The sequence below is a fragment of the Mustela putorius genome, unplaced genomic scaffold (genome assembly GCF_011764305.1).
Source record: "Mustela putorius furo isolate JIRA1106 unplaced genomic scaffold, ASM1176430v1.1 tig00003869_pilon_pilon_pilon, whole genome shotgun sequence".
Lineage (NCBI taxonomy): Eukaryota > Metazoa > Chordata > Mammalia > Carnivora > Mustelidae > Mustela > Mustela putorius.
In genome coordinates, this window is record NW_025422021.1 from 8292042 (window position 1) to 8306232 (window position 14191).

The window sequence follows — 14191 nt, forward strand, 5'->3', positions numbered from 1 at the left end:
TTTGGTTTCCTTCTGACTGGTTTGCGTTTTCTGTGCATCTCAAGATGCGTAAGACCGTGCTGTGAGGAAACAAGTCCATGTTCTGAAAGGATCTGTTGGATTTTCCCAGTGGGGATTGGTTATGTTTTTGTAACTGAACTTAGCACTGACATTCCAAATAGAAAGAAAAAGAGAGGACCAGGCCTGCCTGAGGGCATAGCGCCCACATGCACATATGGGGGGCCTCCCCCCAGGGCTTCGGAATACCTGGACCAGGTATTAGAAGGAGAGATGCCATCTGTGGTCCCAGATGGGAGCCCAGGTGTACACTTTCTCTGTAACTCACCTCTGAACTCTTTGCTCAGTGTTGACTTGGTGCAGTTTCTGTCTATGCAATGAACCATAAGTGACTTAGGCTTATTGCCCTGTGGGTCCACCTAACTGGCCCATCTAACTGACTCCAGGTGGTCTGCCTAGTCTCCATTTCCATTTTTGGTGAGTACTCTGTGCATTTCCATAGCAAATGGAAGTCCCTCTCCATATAATCTTGATTTTTAAAAAATTAAGATGAAAATACTCTGAAGTTACAATTTTTAGAAGCTTTCTTTTAAAACCGAACCACTGCATAACTGTAAGAATGTAAGAGAAAGGGGTAACACAGCATTGTTTTATTGTCTTTCAATTTTCTGTAAGTTTCTTATGGGACAAGGAGAAAGAGAACGAAAAAGAGAAGGATATGCCACGGGGTTTAGAGTCCATTGAGAACTCACTCCTGTTACACTCTTTGTCCCCAGAAGGAGAAGGGGGTGAGGAAACAAGTATAAGACTGTCATGGAAATCAAGGGCAAGAGGAGTGAGCTATGTGTAGAAAACATTGCCCAGATGTCAGGAAATGTCACACGAGCATCTGTAGTCAAAGGGATGTGTTCAAAGGATTGTCAGCCTTCTGACATTAATTGATGCCCCCAAGCACAACAATGAGGAAATATACATTACAGTGAGGTTTTTTTTTTTTTTTGACGAAGTACATTATGCACTGATAAGCCATTTACACTTCCCCCCAGACAAGAGTTAATTTGAGGATGTAGCAGGGCTGCTTTAAAATGTAATGAAATGACACTCAACAGCAGAAACACAGCGGTTTCACTGAGAAAAGGCAAAATGGGAGCGAAAGGCTAAATTGGCCAGAAGACTGAGAGTAGGAGAGAGAAAGAGAATTAGCAGCCTGGGTAGAGGAATTAATTGTTCCAGTTTTTCCTCCACGAAGCTTAGTGGAAGAAATGCTTGAGTGTGTGTGTGTGTGCACGCACACACACACACACACAAATCCATAAATACGCAGACACATACATAGACACACACAAACACACGTGCCTTGCAAAAGGATTATGAGATACACTATTTGTTCTGCATAATTTTTCAGAATATTGAGAAGATCATAATTTTTCAGAATATTGAGAAGATCCCAGACTACAAGATGACACCCCCAGAACATAATTTTTCAGAATATTGAGAAGATCCCAGACTACAAGATGACACCCCCGTTCTTTGGTGTTGCTAACTTCAGAATGTCAGTGTAGAAGCGGCAGAGAGGGAAGAGTCTTGGTTGTTACACCAGAGGCTGTTTGAGCACTGCATACTGCCCTAGAGGGTTCACTCGAAGAGGACATTTTAATGATTCCACTTTAGTTTCTTGTGTGGTAGTCCCACAAGTGTTGCCTCCAGGGCGGCCTTTCTCGGACTCTGCTTCCAAGGAAAGAATCTGGCCAGTCCGTGGGTAAGACAAGCATGGTTGGAAGTTAGCATGAAGCCAGAGGCTGCGACTGACACGAAGGTAGCGATATCATTCTTCTCTTCAATGAATTCCTAACCAAGGATGAATTACAAATGGATGCACAGGAAACAGTACAGAACTGTGAGACAACTGACTCTTCTACTCTGAGATGGGAATGAGTGGCCCCTGTGCTGTGCCCCACACTTAGGGGCCTTGTATTTTGAGTGCCTTCCTTGAAAATGTCAAGGTCCCATTTGAGGTCAGTGGGCCAGCAGTGCTGCCTGGCAGGGTGTCTGTGAGCCAAGACCATGACTTGCGTGGGGCCCTGTTTCTCTCTGACCCTCCACCCATTCTAGGGAGCTGCCCTGAGGAACCCCAGACTTTGTGCCTGTGGGTCCTGTGGCACCATCCTGGTTCTGCAAGGGTGTTCTGGCAAGCAGGTTGCTCCCCCTGATTAACTCAATATTTCTTTCACTGGATCGTGTGACAAGGGGCTGCCAGATAGCACTGAGAGCTGATGGGGGTGACTCTCACTCATACTAAGCGAGGATATATTTTGGGCTGTGGATTGCTGGTCGTCCACTGCTGACCATCTGGACTGGAGTGGTGTGTGTTGGCTTCAACCATGGTGCTCCCTCTGGCTTTGGTACTTGAAGGGAGCAGTGGAGGTGGTAGGCATCCTTTACCCCACGGCACCTCCAATGCTGGCTCTCTGTGGCCACCCCATGCTCTCCACAGGCTCTGTGCCACATATCAGGCAGTCCTCACGGTGGCTGAGTTTATTTCCAAGGGTTTTTGAGACTATTGCTCCCTAATACCAGTGCGACCTTCCAATGGATGTTGTCTCTTGCCTTGGATGGATATGGCAATGCCATGTTCTCCCTGGTCTAGCTTGAGCCACGCTGGCTGGGGAACAGACATGGCTGAACGAATGGGCCAGCTCTTCATACCCCATGCACTCACCCCTTACTCACTCTTCTTGCTGGTAGCCCTGTGTCAAAAGTAGAAATTCTGTCAACATTGAAAGAGATTATTTTTTAGGAATGCAGTCATTTGGCCTAAAGAGTTCAAGACGAATGATGTCATGTTCTAACTCTATGCTATAAAATTCCAGGTAGTAAATAGAATACAACCAGAAAATGAATGATCATTCTCATTTCCTGAATAATCTGTATGAGACTTGCGTTTATGGTTGGTGTTAATGAAGCACAGTAAGCAACCTTGGAGGCAGTCATTGGAAATCTGTGTTCATGGGCTCTGTGGTTGGTGATACAATGTCCTAAGTGATGCAGGAACCACAATTAAATAAATGGTATTAGGACACTCCGAACCATAGCCAGTTCCAATGAGCCATGAATTGTGAGTAATGACACTATTGCTACCTTTCTTAATGCATGGGATATACAAAATTATCTAGGAATGGTGCAGTTGATGAGAAAAAGCATGATAGTCCTTGGATCTGAACAGGAAGAGATGGTAACTGCACACCATGGTGAACCTTCCCATGCCCTGATTAGATAGTAACAAATACATAAACAACTCTTCTCTATCATTCTAAATCTTCATTGATAAATCACTTTGCTTCCTATGTGCCCACAAATTTTATAATACATCTTAAAAAGATTATTTATTTATTTATTTGAAAGAGTGAGACAGAGAAGGAGCAGAGGGAGTGGCAGGCTTCCCCCCTTGAGCAAAGAGTCTGTTGGGCCAGAAATGATGGCTGGGCCGCCATCTTCCAGCACCCTCCCCCGCTTCCGTAACCCTTGACTCTCCTGCCAAAAGGATGTATGGCCCAGTCACGTCTCCACAGTTAACTTGATATCTATGCAGGAAACAAGAGCATCAGTCCTCCGCACCCTGCATACCCTCTGATCACCAAATACCTTACCATGTGAGCCCACGCCCTACCTTGGCCCCATAAAAGATCCCGCCGACTCCCTCCCAGTGTGACTTCCCCGACTCTCCTCTCCGAGTCGGGGAACCTCAACCGAGAGTGCGAGCCTCCTCCTGGTGCAACTTTCCTCCCTTCTCCTGAGACCCGAAACTTCACAGGAGATGCCTTTAATAAGTCTTGCCTTGTGCCTACCTCATCTGGTGTTGTGTTTACCTTGCCTGTAAAACTTTACAGAGTCCAATGTGGGGCTTGATCCCAGGACTGGAGCCCCAGGAAGATGCTTAACTGACTGAGGCACCCAGTGCCCCTACATTTTAAAATCCAAATGCAAAAAATAGTTGCTTGGATCCTTAAATATCCCAGAGGTGGCCCTAGGGGTAGGGATCTAATGAAATACAGAACTAGTGTTCTGTTTATCGTGGATTTATCAAGCATTTACTTTATGACACATTTTTTTATTCTTAATTATGAAATGTTGAAAGCCCAGAAAATATACAAAATAAAATAACAGCCATAAATCCACCACCCTAACATTTTGCTAATATTTACTTCATATTTCTTTTTTGAGAAGTAAAACTTGATGGATAAAAGTGAAAACGTGCACCCACCCCATTCTCCCTTTTCCCTTTCGCGAAGGTAGCTCCTGTCCTGATACTGTGGGGATAGTTTGAGAATTGATCCCAGGTTCAACAGCAGCTGTAGGGAAGTAAGGAAAGTGATACCAGGAAGGAAAGGAAGTCAGTGGAGAGTGTGACAGTGAACGGGTTATTCCTGTGGGCAGCTGGGCTCAGTCCCAAAAGGGACTTTAGGGGATGGTGTAGACAGGGCTCAGAGCTGTTCCACTGAGAGCTGAGGAGATTAGAATATTTACCTGACAGCCTTCTTGTGTTTTATTGTAAAGTTCCTGGCCCTGAGGCCTGACCTCAGGGTGGGTGGGGCTGACCATCCTCCTCATCCATTCTTTAGGAGGGTTTTGACTGTAAGAAGGTGCTGGAGATTTCAGAAAAGGGAGTGCAGAGGGAGTAGGAGCGAGTCCGCAACTGCACCCACTATAGCCAGCGTTATTACCCTACGTGGTGTACTTTCCACATTTGTATGTATCAAAAAACAATATATGGTCCTGTGGGGTTTTACATTTTAATGAATGGCATCGTATTGAACACATTCTTAGGCAAATTGCTTTGTTTTTAAACTCAAAATTATATACTTGAGATTTATCCAAGTTGAAATATGTAGATGGAAATAATTTATTTTAGCAGCTCTATTGTGTTCAAGTATTTGCATAAACCAGTTTATCCATTTCCCCATCAATTTTTCCTTTTTTTTTTTTTTTTTCTGTTCCTATGACAATGCAATGTCTGAGGCATCTTCCTCTCAGTGTGAGCCCATATTTCTCTGAGATTCCTGAGAAGAACTACTGGTCATAGGGTAATTCTATGTTCAGTTTTACTGAATATTCCAAATTGTTCCTAATATATTTTTGCCAATTTATACTCTCAAAAGCAACATAGAAAAGATTTCTTTGTCTTCGCACATCAGTGCTGAGATTTATTAATTTTTGCTAGTATTATGGACTAAATGGAATTTTTTATTATTATGTTTAAATTTGCATGTTCCTCGTTTTAGGTGACATTGAGCATATTTTCTTGTTTATTGGGCATTTGGATATTCTCTTTCATGGATTTCTTATTCATCTCCTGTGACTTTATTTTTTATTGTGTTGTTTTTATTTTTCTTAGCAATATGTAGAAGTTCTAAACATCTCCTGGGCATTAATACTTTGTTAGTTACAGATGGGAAACAAATATCTTTTTCTATCTATCCTGTGGCTTATCCTTTCACATTGTTTATGGTTTTTTCTTATCATAAAAATTTTAATTTTAACATAGTTAGATCTGACAGTACCTTCCTTTGTGGGTTGTACTTTGGCTTTATATTTACGAAATCTTTCCTTATCTTGTAGTCATAAATGTAACCTATGTTCGTATCTAAAGGCTTTAGTTTCATTTTCCTATGGTTCTTCAGTAATCCATCCCTTTCTCTTTTACTTGTCTGGCCTCTTTGAACCTATACCAAGTTCTAGTTTTATATTTGGGTCTGTTTTTAGACTTCTTTTCTGTTCATTTGTCTTGTACTGACTTAAATATTACAGTTTCATCATAATCTTTCCTAAAGGGTGAATCCACCTTTAGATTTAAGTTTTTCTTGGCTGTTCTTTGATCTTTATATTCTCCTTGAGTTTCAAGATCACCCACTTATGTGAAATACTCCTTTAGAATTTTGAACAGAAGAATAGTACATTGAATTTATGAAATAATTTGGGGGAGAATCACCATCGTTATGTGTTGTCTTCTGTTTTGTGAACTGGATATATGTCCTACAGTTTTTCTTTATGTCCTTTATTGAAGTTTTATAATTCTTCCTTGTATATTCTTCATTAGATTTATTCCTAGATATCATGACTGCTTTGTTGCTATTGTAATATCTCTTCTAAAAAATTACTTTGATTGTTGGTGATGTAAAGGAATGGTATTTGTACAGGTGGCTGTGTGTGTGTTTAAACTAATAATTCAAATTACATAGTTGTTCTAAGTCTATTCATGTTTTTCTTTCTTTTTTGGTCCATTTCATATGTTATATTTTTTTCTGAGAAATTATTTAATTTTCTAATTTTTCAGTGTTATTGGTTTAAATTTCTCATTTTCAAAACACTGTATACAGATGTACTTTTTGAACATTCCTAATACCTGCCTATTCTTACTATCTTTATTTGTGCCAGGACTCTTCCCTTGTGCATCCTACAAGAAATTTTAGGACGCCTGGCTGGCTCAGTGGGTAGAGCATTACTCTTGATCTGGGGGTCATGAATTCAAGCCCTTTATTGGATGTAGAGCTTACTTTAAAAAAAAAAAAAGACTAGGCAACCATGTAAAATAAAGCTGGATATCTTTATATTAAAAAGCAGAAATTTGTATTTTATTAGTCTTTTGAATGATCCAGCTTTTGATTTCTTTGCTACTTGTTTTATATTTCATTTTTACCTTCATGCTTATTATTTTCCTCTAGTTTCTCTGAGTTGAGGCTTTTGTTTTCTTTTATTTTATTTTTTCTCTTAGCTCCTTGATTTGGATTCTAACTTTACCTGAATCTTTCTTCTTTTCTGATGTATTCTTTTGATACTGTATATTTCTCTCCAAATGTTGTTTTAGCATTATACCATAATTTTTGGTATGTGGTACTTTTTATTATCTTAGTTCTCATTTCCATTATGATATCATCTTTGACCCATGAATCATTTAAAAAAATTTTAAAAGTCTATATATTTTTTGTTATTTATTTATTTATTTTTTTTTTAAAAAAGATTTTTTTTTTAATTTATCTGACAGAGATCACAAGTAGGCAGAGAGGCAAGCAGAGAGAGAGGAGGAAGCAGGCTCCCTGCAGAGCAGAGAGCCCAATGTGGGGCTCGATCCCAGGACCCTGGGATCATGACCTGAGCCGAAGGCAGAGGCTTAACCCACTGAGCCACCCAGGTGCCCCTTTTGTTATTTATTTTTAACTTACAGCACTATACTCAGAATATACTGTCAGTAAAATAGAGGTTTTGGATGATAGAATACATATTCTTAGATTTGTGGCTTAGTATATGGGAAAACTTAGAAAGATGATCTATGTTTGCTTGAAAAAGCGGCATTCACACCTTCCCTATCTTTACTATTTTTAAATCGATTTGGTTTATCAATTACTGAGAAAATATGCCAATATCTCCTACTATGATTGTGGATTTGTTAATTTCTTCTTGTAATTTGATCACATTTTGTTTTATATATAAGAGAAGTTGTATTATTATATATGTAATATATATTATTACATAAGGGAGTATATATTATATAGTTGCTATCTCTTTTTATTTTTATATTTACTGCTATTTATGGCAAATGACATTTAAAAATTTATAGTAATGACATAAAGTTTCCTTACAGAATAAATTTGATTTAGCCAAATAGGAAATGATTCAAAGACCTGCCTTGAGTTGAATGGTGCAGGTAGTAAATCGCTACGGAAGACAGTCATGCCAGGAGTATACCAACCAGTGTCCCCTTCCACCCCACCCAGTGACCCAACAACGATTCTAGAATCACAGTTTCCAGCCCACACCCCTCTCAGGCTTCAGTTCCACATATACAGTTCTCTCTTGTCACTTCCTCCTGGATGTCCCGCAAGGCCCTCCCACTCAGAAACACAGAAACTGAAACACGGAACTGAATCTCTTCCATCCTGTCTCCCTCCCGCCCCCGAAACACTTACTGTTTCCTCTGGATTCTTCATCTCGGGGCAAGATACCTCTGTCTTCCCGGTCAGTGAAGCTGGAAATTTCAGACCGCTCCAGCTGCATACCAAAACTGAGAGCTGGTTGCACGTATGTTGCCTCCTTGATATTTCTTCTAGCTATCCCCTCTGCAGCCTCCTTGCTACTGTCCCGACTGGGGCCGTGCCATCCCTTTCCTGGACTCTCATGCCCTCCCTTTGCTCTCCCAGTCTCTGGACCGGTGCCCTCGAATCTGTTCTCCACCATACTGCAACGTTAATTGCTCTACATGGAACTTACATTTTTGTCTTCCCCTTGCATTACGCTTTCGGGTGGCTCCCTATCGTTTGTGGGATAAAGTTGAATCCTTGCATGATACACTACATGGCGCCTGCCTGCATTGCTCCCCAGCTCTGCCCTGCTCTGTGTCGTAGCCACAGGAATAACTAGCTGTTCCCAAATGACAGCAGGCTGCTCTATGTTTCTGTGAGATTTCTCAAGCTGTGTCCTCTCTCATGAATCCATTTGCTTTCCTTTGTCTACCAACTGGAGACACTGTAAGATTCAGCCCAATTAACACCTCCTCCAGGATGCCCTCTCCGTTTTACTCCCATCCATTCAGCGGACCATTCTTCTCTTAGGTACCTCCCATCCCCAGCTGGACTCCTCTAGCTAGATTGTAAGCTCTTTGAGAGCAGGGACAGTTTCCAAATCATCTCTACCTTGTTTGTTGGATGAAGAAAACAATGAGGACTTACTGTGAGGAAACATCTAGCTTCAGCACCAGTGGTTGTCGGGAGTCTCAAGAATGGTCTTTGCCTTCTTTGCAAAGTAAGTGAAGCGTCCCCAGAATTTCAGAAGCAGCAGGCAGGAGAAGAGCCGGGTGTGGGCTCTTCTCTGGTGATAGGACTGTGGGACTGCAAGGCATACATGCTGAAGAAAACAACACATCAAAGGAAAGCTTAGATAAATCATGCCCTGTAGAAATGTGTAGGACTTCCAGGTTGTTTCAAAAGAACGTTCACCTTGTTCAAAATCGACTTAGTAGCCCTTAAAATCATTTTATCATCATTTTCACTAACAAGCTAAGCCCTGAGAAAGGATAAAAGCTCATAAATGCTTCCTGAAATAAAAAGTATTTGCTTATGATACTAGCCTTGTTCTCAGCAACGCTTTTAACATCAAAGGAACGTTGCTGAAGCATTTTCTCATATTTACTTCCTTCTCCTTTTCTTCCTAATGTCACTACCTCTCTCTCCGTAGATTTAGTTCCAACAGATTTAATAAAAGAGCAGGACTTGGAAGAAGCCTTCAGAGGTATGGTCAAGGTGAGAATGTAAGCACTTCAGATGGGGCCAAGAAAGACAAACAGAAGAATCTTGAAAGCTATTAATTTTTTTCTCCTTTATTAGTTTTAATCCAGTTCTAGATTGGAATACAAAGTATGCATCAAGTAATTAGAGGGCAGCCTAATACCTCATTGAGCAGCGCTTCATGAGTTGTTAAATAGCCGGTGAAAAAAGTTTGGAAAGGGGCTCCTTTCAAAGTACATAAAGGCTCTGAGAAGTCCTGCAGTAAAAAGTGGTTTAACTGTGTTTAACCCAGCCTTTCCCAAAATTTACTTGATTATAAAATCCTTTTGTATGGAGCACCTATTAACATGCAGCAGAGACACATCATTTGGATTAAAATAGGATAAAAATAGTCTGATTCGAGGGCAGATGTTTCACTTAGTAAAGATTATTCTGAAGTAGTAGAGAGTTAATGAACATCTTAAGCAACCTGAAAAGCAGTGTCAGAAGATTTTTAAAATGCTGTCAAGAACTCATAAAATATACATTATATTGTGTAACAATATTGTAAAATGCTGTATGATACATTAAAATCATCAGATTATACCCTATTACCCTACAATCTTCTAATCACATATTTATACACTTTACATTATATCTGCAAAATGACTCCTGTTATAAATATTATGCGTGAATTATAGAAGTATGCTATAACCCTAACGCTAAAGGTTTCCATGAAATAAGGAAGTAACATCTTTTGATAATGAGAGTAGCAGGGCAAAAGAATGGTTAAAAATTATAGCATCAGAGAATTCTGGAACTGAAAGGAAACTCAGGATCATTTTAGTCCAATCCCCTCATTTTAGATAAAAGGAAACTGACAATCATTTATGAGGTCCCCAAGTAAAAGGACAGGTGGCAAGAGTGTTGAAATGTTGGGAAACATCTGGGATAGCATTTTCTTTTATGTAAGAGGTAGTCAGAAATGGTCAAGTGCCCCAGGAAGATGAGGTTAGAATTTTGTGAGAAAGAAGTCTGAATACGAGATGATTGACATCCTTATCTATGTCAGCGAGAAGTGTGAGCAATTGTACAAGCAAGGAAAATGATAAGCATGAGACAGTCAACTAACAAGACCAAGGGATTGTGGGAGGGGGAGGGTACTATAGCCAAGAAGCTTCCAGACAGTGACATACACTTAACTGATGGCTCACAATAACTACTCACCTAAAGTAAGTAGTCCCCTATTTTCTCTGAAAACAGCCCTGCTCATCTAGAACCCTGCTCGGATCCAATTCAGCTATAGTAATGTTCTGCAGAGTATATGAGTCTCCGCGCTGAAGATGATTGAATCAGAAGTGGACAATGGCCCAACCTCAACCTCCTCTCCTCTTTGGGAAATACCTAAGCTGCGGTTGTGTCTAGAACCGCGATCCCTTGCCAGCTGTCTTCTTCCTCTTCTGCTCAAGAGGAAGCTGCCTTTTTCCAGGTTAAATGGAGAATATGTTCTCAAGGGAAATGCTTTGCTGTCAGCCCATAGGGTCAGGCTTCTGACAGATTATGTGGCCGATTTGTCACTCACTGCCAAGATTTTAAAAGTGTCTATCGCAGAGTATGCTTTGCACATCTGTTGTATTATAAGCACAGTGTTAGCTCTCTCCGAAGCTGTCAATATAGGAGGATGTTGCTATGTTCTCTGAAACAGCCCCTCTGGGTGATTTTTAAATGGCAGAGTGTTGGGATTCTGAAATGAGGTGAAATCCCAGAAGAACTAACAAAAACATTGAATGAATAAGTCTGTCCTCCAACATTAGCTGAGTGTTCAGTGTGCCCAGCATTCTAGCAATATAGTCCATGTCTATTACATCATAAATATTATGTCCAAGTCCCTTTAAAATTGCTTTAACGTCTTAAACTAGTAACGGAAAGTAAATGGGTAAAAATGGTGGTATGTTTCTGATGAGACTTCTAGGCATGTTTGTAAAATGAGTTTAGGTGCCTGAAGGAATAAATATTTAAAGTATAAACAGTAAAGCCTTGATACATTTCTTTACTGATACTTACAACTGGGGCAGGGGATCAAACAGGGTTAAGGTAAAAGGGAGTGTGGAGGACCATGAGATGTACCCAGGGATCCTCTTTCCATGACTGTTACGCTCCCTGCTGGGAGTGCTGTTGGCAGATAATCTTCCCTATCAGCCCCCTGGGGTTGCCTCACCAAAGGCACGCCCCTTCCCAGGGCAGCCCATGTCCCGTGGCTAGTTGAGGCAGGAGTATAAAGGTTATCTTGAACCAGCAGCAGGAGAACTCTCAACTCCCAGGGTTTGGAGGGCGGGGAGAGCTGAGGGCCAGGCCCAAGATGTAAGCATCAGAGAAACTGAGCTCTGAAGATGAACTTTCCTGACCAAGGCAGGACTGGTGTATTAAGGTCAGGGCCCTGGTTGGGAAAGAATGAAACCCTATCTAGCAGGATAAGGACATCTTGGTTGATGGCCTTCAAAAGCTTAAGGTTTGTGGATGCAATTATTGCAGCTGGAGTCCATGGCAAGATTGAAGTGGGTGAGCCAAGGGATCCTGACCTGCAGAGAATGACGGGACGGCTCGTAGAATGTGATGGATGTGTTCGGCACACAGGTGGTCCACTGGGGTGGCTCTTGGTAGCATTTTCCAGTTTTGATGGTGAAGGGGTAAGTGTGACAACTCAGCCTGTTGGAGTGAGGGTCCGTCCTGGTCACATTACCAGGAGAACCTCTGAGATCCAGATATTCAGACTGAGGTTGATTGGACTCCAAAAAAGATGGGAAAAGAGAGCGAAGATGAGTATCAGATGTGGCCCTGAGACTAGCTCCCGCCATGTGGGCTGCAGTTTCCTGAAGGAGTTTCTTGAAGAACACATATAAAGCCGCGAATCCTGGCAGTGGAAGGGTTGGCTGAGATGGACCACGAGATGTTCTGTGCAGCTCTCTTTTGCTGGGAAAGACCTGTGGGGTGGACAGACAGCCTCCAGATGTCAGGCTTGCAAGGGCTTGCCTCGGCTAGGGAGAGCTGCCTCATGCAAAGTTAAGTCTTTCTTGGCATTGCTTGTCCCCAGTGACCGATTAGCGAAGGAGTACAGATTGCCTGATTGCCTGGCCATATCAGAATAACATGTAGGAGCCCTGCTGGTCCCCACTGAGGTTCTCTTTGGACCTTCATTGCAGTTCATCTTCCCCCTCTGCCCATTCCTGCTTCCTTACCCTCCCTATTACAGATGGGCCAAGGCCACTCTTAGTACCTACCATACACACTGCACTCAGTCTCAGAACCTGCTTCCCAGAGACCCCACATGCAACAGAAAGGTTTTGTTTGATTGCGTATTTTGGTTATTACAGCTCATATTCATTTTAATAAAGAAGAGACACCTTGTCCTACTGCCTGCCCCACAACCTTTTCCATGCCTTTGACATGTCCTGTAGAAACCATGTGGATTTGGCTCTTTGTTTCATCATGGTGCCATTTAAATTCTTCCCATTATCCGACGTATTTCCTGAAAACACGGGAAATTAGGACAAATTGGAAATTATACCTATAGGCTTAAAAGGATTGAATTCAACATTTTTTGGCATGAACGCACTATCAGAGCTGTGTCCGTCCCACTGCATCACATCAGGACACATAATGACTTGTTGTTCCACTTAGTGACCCACCATTGCAGCATTGATCTTCTCTGCTCATGATCACCAGGTAATCTACGGAGTAATGCTGTGGTCAGATTGTTCATGGGCCTTTCTTCCAATGGTTACATCCATTGATGATCTCTGCTTGAATTTCCTTAGGGGCCGCAAAATGATCTAATTCTATTTTTCTTTCTACCTGCTTGGCTAGAATTCTTCTTAAAGGATTTCTTTTGTTAATTATGCCTCTTCGAAGAATTCATAGAGAAAAGGACCCTCTGATGGTGACAAAAAAGATTTTTTTGTATGTGTGTAAATTTGGGGGTTACATTTAACTTTGCTTTGTTTTTGGCTTTTTTTTTTTTGGATGAGTTTATTATTATGAACTGATAGCATTTTTTTACATGTTTAATTATTTTGATCAACTGCAATTTTTAAAAATATTTTATTTATTTGAGAGAGAGAGAGAGAGGAGAGAAAGCAAGCATGAGCCATGCAAGTGGGGAGAGGATCAGAGGGGGAGGGAGAAGGACAAGGAGATTCTCCGCTGAGCCATGGAGCCCAATGTGGGGCTCAATCCCAGGACCCTGAGATCATCACCTGAGCTGAAACCAAGGGCTAGACACTTAACCAACTGAGCCACCCTGGTGTCCCTCAACTGTAATTATTTAAAATTTTTAAATTTAATTTAAATGAGAATTTAGAAACATGTAAAAGTAGAGAGAATAGTTCAACTAACTATAAGCACTTGGCTTTAGCAATTATCAAAATATGATCAATCGTATTTACCATCTCTCCACTTCCCCATATTATACTAAGATTATACTAAGGCAAATCTTAGACTTAGTTTCATTTCATCTGTGAGTAGTTCGGTATATATCTCTATGATATAAGAAATTATAAGTAAAAACAAAAATAAACCATAACTCATTATCACATCTAAAAATGAATAATTTCTTAGTATTATCAAATATCCACTGTTCAAATTTTCTGATTGTCTTTTAAAAATTTTTAGTAGTATTTTTTGGCTCTGCATCAAGGACATGTGTTGCAAATGGTTTATAATTTCTCCGTTTTTTTTTTTTTTTGATACATAGGTCCTCATCCATTTCCTTTTTTCTCCAACTTTTGTTATTATTGAAGAAGTAATATAACTATTGCTGAAGAAATTTCTTTGTCTTGTAGTTTCTGAAAGTTTGGATCTTACTGATTGCATCTTCAAGGCGTCATTTAACGATTCCTCAAACCTATATATTTCCTACAGATTGGAGTAGACCTGATCGATTG

General features: G+C 40.9%; 1 long non-coding RNA gene across 1 annotated transcript; it reads left to right on the forward strand.

The window, feature by feature from the left end:
- Nucleotides 1-7924: 7924 nt before the first annotated feature.
- On the forward strand, nt 7925-11278 carry LOC101682963. Its single transcript, XR_001176660.2, has 3 exons — nt 7925-8790; nt 9223-9287; nt 10515-11278. It is a non-coding gene; the product is annotated as an uncharacterized LOC101682963 (long non-coding RNA).
- The last annotated feature ends 2913 nt before the right edge of the window (nt 11279-14191 follow it).